Consider the following 12,855-nt stretch of genomic DNA (forward strand, 5'->3'; position numbering starts at 1 on the left):
CATTATATGTAATACATAGATCCTGGAAGCAACCTAGATGCCCCACAATTAAAGAGTGGCTAGAGGAAATGTGGTACATTTACACAATGGAGTACTACTCAGGGGAAAAAATTTAATCTTGAAATTTGCAGGCAAATGGATGGCACTAGAGTAAACCATCCTGAGAGAGTTAACCCAGACATAAAAAGACAAACATGGCATGTACTCACTCATATATGGACTTTAGATATGGATCAGGGGAATGTCAGCCTACAATCCCAGTGCTAGTGAGTCTGGGAAACAGGGAGGTTCCCAAGAGAGATGCATGATACCCCAGAGAAGTGTTATGGGCCAAGATCTCCTGAGCAGATTGGGAACATCAGGGGAGGAGAGAGGGAACCAGGAAAAAGAGAGGGGAATAAGAGGAGGGGAGAAGAAGAAATGGGATAGCAGGAAGGTTGAGTAGAGGTAAGAATAGAAGAGAGCAGGATGAGAGATACCATAATAGATGGAGTCATTATAGGTTCAAGGAGAGAGCTGACACTGTTAGATTTCCAGAGATCTACAAGGATAACACCAACTTGCAAACTAAGCAATCGTGGAGAGACTACATTAATAGCCCCTTCTTGACGATGAGGATGATGACTACCTCATATGCCATCCTTGAACCTTCATCCAGTGACTGATGGAAGCAGAGACAGATACCCACAGCTAAACATTGAACTGAACCCCTGGAACCCAGTGACAGAGATGGAGAAGTGATGAGCAAAGGGGTCAAGACCATGCTGGTGAAACACACAAATACAGCTGACCACACAAGGGAGAGCTCTTGAAACCCAGACTGATGGCTGAGAGGCCAAAAGGGACTGATCCAGACTCCATGAATGCAGTGTCAGTGAGGAGGCCTCAGAAATCTCTGGGGCCTTGGGTAGCAGATTAGTGTTCACCATGGTGTACAAATGAACTTTAGGAGCCCATTCCACATGGAGGGATGTTCTCTCAGCCTGGACACATGGGGAAGGGCGTAGGTCCTTCTCTGAATTGGAAGACTCTGGAGATCCACCCAAGGAGGGCCTCACCCTTCCTGGGGAATGATATTAGGTATTGTGTGGGGGCCTGGAGGAGGGCCTGGTGGAGGGACAAGGGAGGAGGGGTGGGACAGGGAGCTGGGCTTGACATGTGAAGCATGCATGTTGCTAATTTAAATAAAAACATGTATTGAGAAAAAATCTGTGGAAAAATCTCTTTTTTTCTATTAAATTGTCAGTAACAAAAAGGAAAAAAAAGATTTGTTGCTCCCCATTGACCCATCATCCTCTGGGTTTCAGTCTCATCCCATAGGGTAGTTGGACAAGTTGTAAGAACTGTGTGAAATCTCCTTCTAGGATACAAATTCACCTTTTGACTGGGAACGTTTACTTCTCTAGGTATGAAGTTACTAGGAAATTTACTATTTCTTTGGTGTCTGTAATTTCAGTAGTATGACAGATTGAGAAATATAGAGGTCTCTTTAGACTGTCTTCATTTCTAATAGACTTGTCATACTATGATGATAAGTGCTATAATCCAAAAAACTACTATAGTTTCAAATTTACATATGCAAAAATCTAGAAGACATGTGTGCAAATGTTATTAAAAGGGATAATTGGAGTGAAACAATAAAGTTGCACTAGGCTGAAATTAATGATATGGACCCTCTAAGCAGAGATTCTAGATGCAATGTTGCAGTTAAGGGAAATGGCAAGAGTTCCATATATTTGATTGTTGGACAAAATATGGATCCAAAGAAATTACACTGTGAGCAAAATAAAAGGGAGAAATATCCTTTGGTTTCACTGGCAAATAGGTAGGTAATTGGTGGTCTAAGGTACAGGGTTATTGGCATGGACTTGCAATTTAATACCTAATCACACACTTTGGGAAGACTCATATAATATATCTTTAACAAGTGTGTTGAGAACTAGGTTTCAAAGGGGATCGCCTGCATCTCCCAAAGCTTCAGTGATTGTACAGTATAAGCCAAACTTTACTGCAGACCTTATGGTGACTCCATGAAAATTTTGAAATACATCAGAAATAATTGGGTCCTAACATAACAAAGTTCAAGTGGCAGTGACCAATTCCTGAAAGCAGCATCAGAAGAACTGTGCTCGAAGCAGGCAAGGCAATCAATATACTTTTCCTATCTTATTCCAGGAATACATCAACTTTCCAGCCCTAAGTCATTATGTATTCCATTGGGATCCATGAGGAATTGGTTATAGGACCACTGACATTTACCATATGCATAACAAAAGCTGAAGATACATTATGGGAATCTACAAGTAATCAGACAACTTCATGCACAGCGTAAATTATCAATTTAAAAATCTAATAATATAGTGGAGATATAATGTAGTTGTTATACTGTATGAAAGGATAATGCTGAGGAAATAAAAGGTATTTTATGTTCAATATGAGTTTTCAAACAGTAGTTGATTAAATCCATGTATGTGTAATACAAGGATATGTAAGGCACACCATCCTTATTTGAACAGAGATATTGACTACCCTTCTCATTCATAAGATATCACACTGGCTCATTATATAGAAGGTATGATACTTAATAGATCACAGAAGTGTAGTAACTATTCCATACTTAATAGAATGAGATGTGTGCATTTGATTGTGGAAAACAAATGCAAAACACTAGAATGTTTCCATCATAAAAACCTGAAAATTTGTTTTGGAATAGACATTTAACACTGGAAAATAAAACTGTCTCTACTGTAAACAATACTTTCACCAAACCAGTATGCATGGGCTCCAGAATGAACAAGCCACCGTGGTCTTGTTATAACCAATGATGTTTCTAACCAAACAACTCATTTCACAGCAAAAATAACATAAAATAGGTCAGGCATTGGTGGCACATGCCTTTAATACCAACACTCAGGAGGCAGAGGCAGGCAGATCTCTTTAAGTTCAAGGCCAGCCTGATCAACAGAGCGAGTTCCAGGACAGCCTCCAAAATACTACAGAGAAAACTTGCCTTGAAAAACCAAAAAACCGAAAGAGCTTCCAATCCTGGCAGGAGCCAAAAAAAACAGAATCCAGGTCTTCTATCCCACCAACGAGACCAGGAAACCAGTGGATCCAGGGAGATCAGGGGAACAGTTGTTCGGGCAGAACCAGGTACAACAGGCCCTGCATCCGGGTCTGAGTTCCAGTGCCTGGGGATTGCCTGGGAACTGCACAGAGCTTGCAATCCCAGCGGGAGCCAAGCACCCCAGATTCCAGGTCTTCTCTCCCACCAACGAGACCAGGAAAAGGCAGGGCAACTGAAACCGGGAAACCAGCAGATCCAGCAAAGGGACCAGGGGACCAGGTGGAAGGCTAAGCATCCCAGATTCCTGGTCTTATTCTCCACCCACGGGACCAGAACGAGGACAAGGAATAGAAGAACTACCAGATAATTGGACTTGCTAGCACCCACCAAAAGGGAACTCTGGTCCCATAACCACCAGACCAGTAAGGGGCTCTTTCTGCACCCACTAGAAGAAAAGATGGGAAAGAGACAATTCAAAAACACACTCAGCAACAGGAAAACAAATATGACACTGCCAGATTCTAGAGACTCCACAACAGCAAGACTCCAATATTCCAGTGCAAATGAAGCAGAAGATAATGACCTTAAAACCACCTTTATGAAAATAATAGAGTCCCTAAAAGAGGATATAGGAAAATCCCTCAAAGAAATGGATGAAAAAAACAAACCAAAAAATGGAAGACATGGAAGAAAAAAACCCCAAAAATGCAAGAAATGGAAGAAAAAAACAAACCAAAAAAGGCAGGAAATGGAAGAAGAAACAAAGCAAAAAATGGAAGAAAAAGCAAACCAAAAAAATGCAGGAAATAGAAGAAAAAGCAAACCAAAAAATGCAAGAAATGTAATAAAAAGCAAACCAAAAAATGCAAGAAATGGAATAAAAAGCAAACCAAAAAAATCATAAAATGCAACAAATGGATGAAAAGATAAACCAAAAATTGCAAGAAACAATGCAAACAGTGCAAGGGTTGAAAACTGAAATAGATACAATAAAAAAACACAATCTGAAGAAAGACTGGAAGTAGAAAAGCTGGACAAATGGTCAGGTACTACCAATACACGCATTACCAACAGAATACAAGAGACAGAAGAGAGAATCTCAGATGTTGAAGATAGACTAGGAGTAATGGATTCATCAACCAAAGAAAATCTTAAGTACAACAAATCCTTAAAACAAACATCCAGGAAATATGGGACACCATGAAAAGACCAAAACTAAGAATGATAGGTATAGAAGAAGGAGAAGAAAACCACCTCAAAGGGGTAGAAAACATATTCAACAAAATCATAGAAGAAAACTTTCCCAACCTTAAAAACATGCCCATGAGGGTACAAGAAGCTTACAGAACACCAAATAGAGTGGATCACAAAAATAGTCTCCTAGCCACATAATAATCAAGACCCCAAATACACAGAATTAAGAAAGAATATTAAGAGCAGCTAAGGAAAAAGGCCAAGTAACATATAAAGGCAAACCTATCAGAATTACACCTCACTTCTCCATGGAAACTCTGAAAGCCAGAGTTAGATAGATAGATATTCTACCAACACTAAGAGACCATGGATGCCAGCCCAGACTACTATACATGGCAAAGCTCTCAATCCAATAGATGGAGAAAACAAGATATCCCATGAAAAAACTAGATTCAAGCAATGCATATCCACTAATCCAGCCCTACAGAAAGTTTTGGAAGGAAAAATCCAGCCCAAGGAAGTTAACTACAACCAGAAAAACATAGGCATTAGAGAATCCCTCTCTACCAAAAGCCAAAAGAGCAAAGGGGTGAAATTCCACACATAATTCCACCAACAATAACCGTTCCAAATCAAAGAAGAATGAGCAATCAATGGCCATTAATATCCCTCAACATTAATGGCCTTAACTCACCCATAAAAAGACACAGGCTAGCAGAATGGATTCGAAGACAGAACCCATCCTTCTGTTGCATACAAGAAACACACCTCACCCTCAAAGACAGACATTACCTGAGAGTTAAAGGTTGGGAAAGAAATTTCCAATCAAATGGACCCAAGAAACAAGCAGGGGTAGCAATCCTAATATTTAACAAATTAGACTTTAAAATAAAATCAATCAAAAGAGATGAAGGAGGTCATTACATACTCATCACAGATGAAATCCACCAAGATGAAGTGTCTATCCTGAACATCTATGCCCCCAAATACAAAGGCATCCACATTCGTAAAAGAAACATTACTAAATCTTAAATCAAATATAAAGCCCCACACACTTACAGTGGGAGATTTCAACACACCACTCTCACCACTAGACAAAAATACCAGACAGAAATTCAACACAGAAGCAAAGAGTCTAATAGTAGTAATGACACAATTGGGATTAACAGACATCTATAGAACATTTCATCCACATAAAAAAGAATATACCTTCTTCTCACCACCACATGGAACCTTCTCAAAAATCGACCACATACTTGGCAACATATCAAACCTCAGCAGCTTCAAAAAATTTTAAATGACTCCATGAATCTTATCAGACCACCATGCTTTAAAATTAGGATTCAACAATGACACAAATGGGAGAAAACCTACAAACTCATTGAAATTGAATAATGCACAACTGCACCATTCCTGGGTCAAAGAAGAAATAAAACAAGAAATTAAAGACTTCTTAGAATTCAATGAGAATGACGACACAACATATCCAAAACTATGGGACACTTTGAAAGCAGTGCTACGGGGGAAGTTCATAGCACTAAGTGCTCACATGAAGAAACTGGAGAATAGTTACACTAGAGAATTAACAGCACAGCTGAAAGCTCTAGAACACAAAGAGGCAAACTCCCCCAGGAGTAGTAGATGCCAGGAAATAATCAAATTGAGGGCTGAAATCAATAAAGTAGAAACTAGGAAAACAATACAAAGAATCAATGCAACAAAGAGTTGTTTCTTTGAGAAAATCAACAAGACAGAAATCCTGTGAACAAACGTACCAAATGGCAGAATGTGAACATGCAAATTAACAAAATCAGAAATGAAAAGGGGGACATAACAACGGACTGTGAGGAAATTCAGAGAATCATCAGGTCATACTTTGAAAACCTGTACTCCACAAAATTCGAAATTTAAAGGAAATGGATGACTTCATGTATAGCTATCACTTGCCAAAACTAATTCAAGAACAGATAAGCAAATTAAATAGACCAATAACCCCTATGGAAATAGAAGCAGTCATCAAAAGTCTCCCAACAAAAAAAAGCCCAGGTCCAGATGGCCTCAGTGCAGAATTCTAACAGACATTCAACGAACAGCTTTTACGAATTCTTCTCAAAGAATTCTATGTAATAGAAGCAGAAGGGTCTTTGTCAAATTCTTTGTATGAGGCTTCAATAACCTTGATCCCCAAGCCACACAAAGACATAACTAAGAAAGAGAACTTCAGACCAAAATCCCTCATGAATATTGATGCAAAAATACTCAATAAAATACTGGCAAATCGAACCCAAGAACACATCAAAACAATCATTCACCACGATCAAGTAGGTTTCATCCCAGGGATACAGGGATGGTTCAACATACAAAAATCCATCAATGTAATCCACCATATAAACAAGCTGAAAAAAAACACATGATCATCTCACTAGATGCTGAAAAAGCCTTTGACAAAATCCAACACCCCTTCATGATAAAGGTCTTGGAGAGATCAGGAATAACAGGAACATACTTAAACATAATAAAAGCTATATACAGTAAACAAACAGCCAACATCAAACTAAATGTACAGAAACTCAATGCAGTTCCTCTAAAATCGGGAACAACACAAGGCTGTCCATTCTCTCCATACCTTTTCAACATTGTACTTGAAGTTCTAGCCAGAGCCATACGACAACAAAAGGGGATCAAGGGAATACAAATTGGGAAGGAAGAGGTTAAACTTTCACTGTTTGCAGATGATATGATAGTTTACATAAATGACCCAAAGAACACTACCAGGGAAGTCTTACATCTGATTAACACCTTCAGCCAAGTAGCAGGCTACAAGATCAACTCAAGAAAATCAGTAGCCCTACTATATACAGATGATAAAAGGCCTGAGAAAGAAATCAGAGAAACATCACACTTTACAATTGCCACGAACAACATAAAATACCTTAGGGTAGTGCTAACCAAACAAGTGAAAGACCTGTAACTTTGAATCTTTAAAGAAAGAAATTAAAGAAGCCCTCAGAAAATGGAAAGATCTCCCATGCACTTGGATAGGTAGGATCAATGTAGTAAAAATGGCAATCCTGCCAAAAGCAATCTACAGATTCAATGCAATCCCCATTAAAATCCCAGCACAATACTACACAGACCTTGAAAGAACAATAATCAATTTTGTATGGAAAAACAGAAGACCCAAGATAGCCAAAACAACCCTGTTCAACAAGGCAACGTCCGGAGGCTTCACCTTCCCTGACTTCAAGCTCCATTATAGAGCTATAGTCCTGAAAACAGCGTGGTATTGGCTTAAAAATAGACAGGTAGACCAATGGAATCGAATTGAAAACCCTGATATTAATCCACCACGTATGAACATCTGATCTTTGACAAAGAAACTAAAAATATACAATGGAAAAAAGAAAGCATCTTCAACAAATGGTGCTGGCATAACTGGAAGCTGGCATGTAGAAGAATGTGGATTGATCCATGTTTATCGTGATGCACAAAACTTAAGTCCAAATGGATCAAAGACCTCAATATAAATCCAGCCACACTGAAACTGTTAGAAGAGAAAGTGGGTGGTACCCTTGAATGAATTGGTACAGAAGACAGCTTCCTGAACATAACACCAGTAGCACAGACAGTGAGATCAACAATTAACAAATGGGACCTCCTGAACCTGAGAAGCTTCTGTAAGGCAAAGGGCACAGTCAGCAAGACAAAAAGGCAGCCCAGAGAATGGGAAAAAATATTCACTAATCCCACATCTGACAGAGGCTTGATCTCCAAAGTTTACAAAGAACTAAAGAAGCAAGTCACCAAAATACCAAAGGATCCAATTAAAAAGTGGGCTGCAAACTAAATAGATAATTTTCAATAGAGGAGTCTAAAATGGCTGAGAGGCTCTTAAGAAAGTGCTCAACATCCTTAACCATCCAGAAAATGCAAATCAAAACAACTCTGAGATACCATCTCACTCCTGTCAGAATGGCTAAAATAAAAAACACCAACGACAATTTATGCTGGAAAGGATGTGGTAAAGGGGGAACACTCCTCTGTAAAGAGAAGCCTTCCTGCCACCCTGGTTCCAGAGCTTCATCAGTCCCAGATTAACACACAGGAGGCTATATTAATTATGAAGCTGTTGGCCTTGTTTGTTTCTTACTGGCTAGCTCTGACTTAAGTATTTATCCCGTAATTGTTAATCTAAGTATTTCTGTTACTGGAGAAATTTCTGGGCTTCCTACCCCATGGTGGTTACATCTTGCCTTCCTGTGTTTTCCTACCCAGAGTCGTCCTGGACTCCTAGTTCCACCTATCTTGCTTTCCTATTGGCCAACAGTGCTTTATTGTCATATACAGAGGACTTCCCCAACACTCCTCCATTGCCTGTGAGAGTGCCAACTTGTTCAGCCACTTTGGAAATCAGTAGGGAGATTCCTCAGAAAAATGGGAACAAACCTACCACAAGAACCAGCAATTCCACTCTTAGGCATATATCCAAAAGATGCTATTCATACAACAAGGATGTCTGTTCCACTATGTTCATAGCAGCACTATTTGTAATATCCAGAATTTGGAAGCAACCTAGATGCCCCTCAACCGGGAAGTGGATAGAGAAAATGTGGTACATTTACACAGTGGAGTACTATTCAACAGAAAAAAAAACAATGGAATTCTGAGATTTGCAGGCAAATGGAGGACACTAGAAGAAACCATCCTGAATGAGGTACCGCAGTCACAAAAACAGAAACATGGCATGTACTCTCTCATATATGGAATTTAGACATAGATCTGGGGAGTGCCAGCCTATAATGCCATGGCCAGAGAGTCTAGGAAACAGAACCCTCATTCAGTGGCTGATGGAAGAAGAGGCAGACTCCCACAGCTAAGCACTGAGCTGATCTCAAGAAATCCAGTAACAGAGAGGGAGGATTGATGACCAAAGGAATTAAAACTGGGCTGGTTTAACCCCCAGAAACAGCTGACCTGACTAGGGTTAACTCTTGAATCCCAGGCTGATGCCTGAGAATCCAGCATGGGACAGATCAAGACCCCTTGAATGGGGTGTCAGTGAGGAGGCCTACGTAACCTATTGAGCCTTGGGCAGTAGATTAGTATTTATCCTGAGTATACACATGGACTTTGGACTCCCATCCAACAATGTGAGATGTACTCTCACCCTGCACTCTTGGGGGAAGGTCTAGGCCCTGCCCTATTTGAAACAACAGAGTATGGACACCCCCATGGAGGGCCTCACCCTCCCTGTGGAAATGAGGGGATATTGGGGGATTTGGGGGGAAGGCACGGGAGGAGAGGTGGGAAACGAAGAGGGTCCTGGAACTGACATGTGAAGCAATATTGTTTCTAATTTAAATTTAAAAATAAATAATAAAAAAAGAAAAAAAATTAAAAAGACAGAAAATGAGTCAATAATAACATTACCATACAGATTGACAGTTATGCACAGGGTAGAAATCAAAATAAAAACACCTGTTAGATTTCAGTCAACAAATATATACTCATATTTTTCAGTTTTACTGCCTGCTGACACCAGGCACCCCCTTATTTCTAGGCTTCTGGGGAACTGTACTTTATCTGAATTCTTGTGTTCAGTTGACTTCCTTTGGCAGATGGAAGACGTCCTTTCAGAATAGAAGCATCAGACTATGGAATCCCCACCCTCCACTTCTGATTGTTCTTTGCCAGGTGATTGCAACACTGTGGGGTGTGATACTGTGACATCTTACGACAGACAATGCAAGAAGAACCTTGAAATAATAATCTATTCAGATAATTTAACTCTTTCTCCTTTCATCTTAAGCTAGCCTGTCTTTCCTGATATAATAGTGGGTCTTATAGTAAAGATTTATTTTTGGTGAATAGAGTGAGAGATAAAAAAAGAGCTCTTGCCAAGAGTTTCCTGTGTCTTAATTAAGCTATGTATACTGACAATTTATAGAACAAAGGTGTGGGAAACTGTGTTGATGACCTTACCTGAGGAGCTGTGAATGTCAAACTTTGGAGACATTACCAAAGGAACAAAAGGAGATACCCCCATGTCAAAGATTTGGTATCTATGTCTCTAATTCATTCCTTAGGATCAAGACTTGCCTCTAACTAGAGATATAACTGAAAGGGAAAAGGAAACAAAATAAAAGGCAACTAATTAATTGAAAAAAATAGAAAAACAAAAAAATCAAAAGGAAAAACATTAAATAGGCTTATGTTTATGGATTTCATCAGTCTTCCCATTTTCCCACAATCCTGACACAATTAGATTCGCAGAACAGTAAAATTGTCTTTTAAGATGTCATGAATAGCATCTGTATTTTCTCTGAATCAGTACCCAGTATCTTATACTGTTGATCCTATGTCAAAGGAATTAAGGGGTGGAAATGGGAGTGGCACCCCTGGCTCTTATCTCCAATATTTTTCTTTCCTGTTCCAAAGACTGCCTACCTAAAGGTCTTTGTGTCAGAGATAAAATACTTCACCTGGAGACACAACAATTATTCCATTGAACTGGCTGTTAAAACTATCTATACTCCAGACATGCTAGGTTCCTCATGTCTGAGTCATCCAACTAAGAAGGGACTTCTTTGATGGCTGGGGTTAATTTATTTGGACTAGCATGAGGAAACAGACTAGTATTCCACAATAGAGATAAGGAAGGTTAAATCAGGAATACAGGAGATCCCTTGGGGCAATTCTTGGAATTGTCATACCCTGTGATTAAGGTCAAATTTAAAACTAAAATAGACCAATCCAAACAGGATCATAAATGATTCATATCATCTAGGAGTAGAGTTTTGGGTCACCCTACCAGATAAAGAACCAGAGCCTAGTGGAGTACTAACTTGAATACAAAGAAAATAAAGAATGATAATGGAAGAAGGAAATTATAAATACCAGACACGATCCTATAAGTGACTAGTTATAGAAATAAGGTGTATAGTCATGATCGGTGTTTCTTCTTTTGTTGTGTTTATTAACACATGTATCAAACAAATAAGATTTTTCTTCTCGTATTCCCTTATCATGTAATATAAGAACGGATTTTATTTTCATACTTAAATATGGGTACTTTCATAGTGCTAGTCAAACTGTAGAATATAAGAAGTAAATTTCACTTTAGGATTTTATCTCCATATCTGGGGAACTGATTATTCTGATTTTTCAGTTGTATACAAGATGATAGTGTCAAGTTAGATGGAGCTATGACCTTATTATTGTCTTTATTTTCCAATTAACTATAGTTTAACAAGATTTTTATAGGAGCAAATTTGACAAGGCAGACTTGTAATTCATTAAATTATAAGTAAAACTGTCTATAGTAAATATGAACAGATTAGTCAAGCATCATTTCTGTGTCTGTGAAAGTGTTTGTGGAAAAGTCAGTAGACATAATCATTGTCATTCAGCAGAATGAGTAAAAAAAAATCCACCATCACCAATGTGGACAGGTATCATCCCATCTTTTTACTGTACAGATAGAAAAATATAGAGGTAGGACAAATTTTTCTTATAGTTCACTTTGAACTGGGGCACCTACTCCTGTCTGACTTCAGACTTTTGAGTACTTGGTTTTAGAGCCATTAGACTCACACAGGTAGACCAGCACTCTCTTGGAATCTCAGACTGTAATTTAGACAACTGGCTTTATTTTGCTCAATTCTTCAGCCTTGAACTGAATTACTCAGCAGCTTTCCTGGTCCACCAGCTCACAAATGGCATATTTTCGGTCTTGTTGGTCTCCAAAACCATGTTAGATCACTCCTGTAGTAAGGCTCCTCTTATATTTGCACCAGTCAATGCATCAATTGACAAATAAATGACATATGGATGATAGATTCATAGATAGATAGACAGACAGACAGATAGATTTATAGATCAATAAATTACATTGGTTCATTTTCTCAGTAGAAACATGATTAGCACTTAAAGTTTTCCCAATTACTGTAATTCTTTTTTTCTGATATGAAGGGGCTAAAGAGTCACTTATTAACACCTTTTGGAACTTTGCCCCCCACCAAAAGATAAAAGAAATGTATATGATAAAAAATTACTAATGGTATTCACTTAAAAATTTTTAAGTCATCGCTGTGCATGCAGCAATCCCTCATCAGTGGTAAAATATATGGTCTTAGGATTTGACCTGATTAATGGCATCTGTTAATTCTGAACTTTGGCTGCTATTTGTGGAGAAGAATCCTCAATTGGGACTAAATTGTGAGTTGTTAACAAAAGAATCATTACACAATCTATGTAGGCAAATGTCAGGAGTTACAAGGTATTGACAAGCAAACCAATATGAGAAGGAAACCACAGATATTCTTAAAAGTTACTTATAGTATTTGCTGCTTGGATCAGAAACTTCCATCATAAATATTCAAAAATTCCTTTCATATCTGCCATGGGGAGAAGTTCCTGCATTCATTCATAATTCTGCTTCCTCGAGAATAACTCAACATAGTGGACTCTGAGAGATGAAATAGACTGTAAAATATCTGCCCAGCAGAAGATTCTCTCTTATTATTTCCTTGAAATACTAGCATCCAACACTTTCTCATAAAAACTAGAAACAGGCAGATATCAGCTCTACGACA

The sequence above is a fragment of the Mesocricetus auratus genome, unplaced genomic scaffold, assembly GCF_017639785.1.
Source record: "Mesocricetus auratus isolate SY011 unplaced genomic scaffold, BCM_Maur_2.0 Super-Scaffold_100003, whole genome shotgun sequence".
Lineage (NCBI taxonomy): Eukaryota > Metazoa > Chordata > Mammalia > Rodentia > Cricetidae > Mesocricetus > Mesocricetus auratus.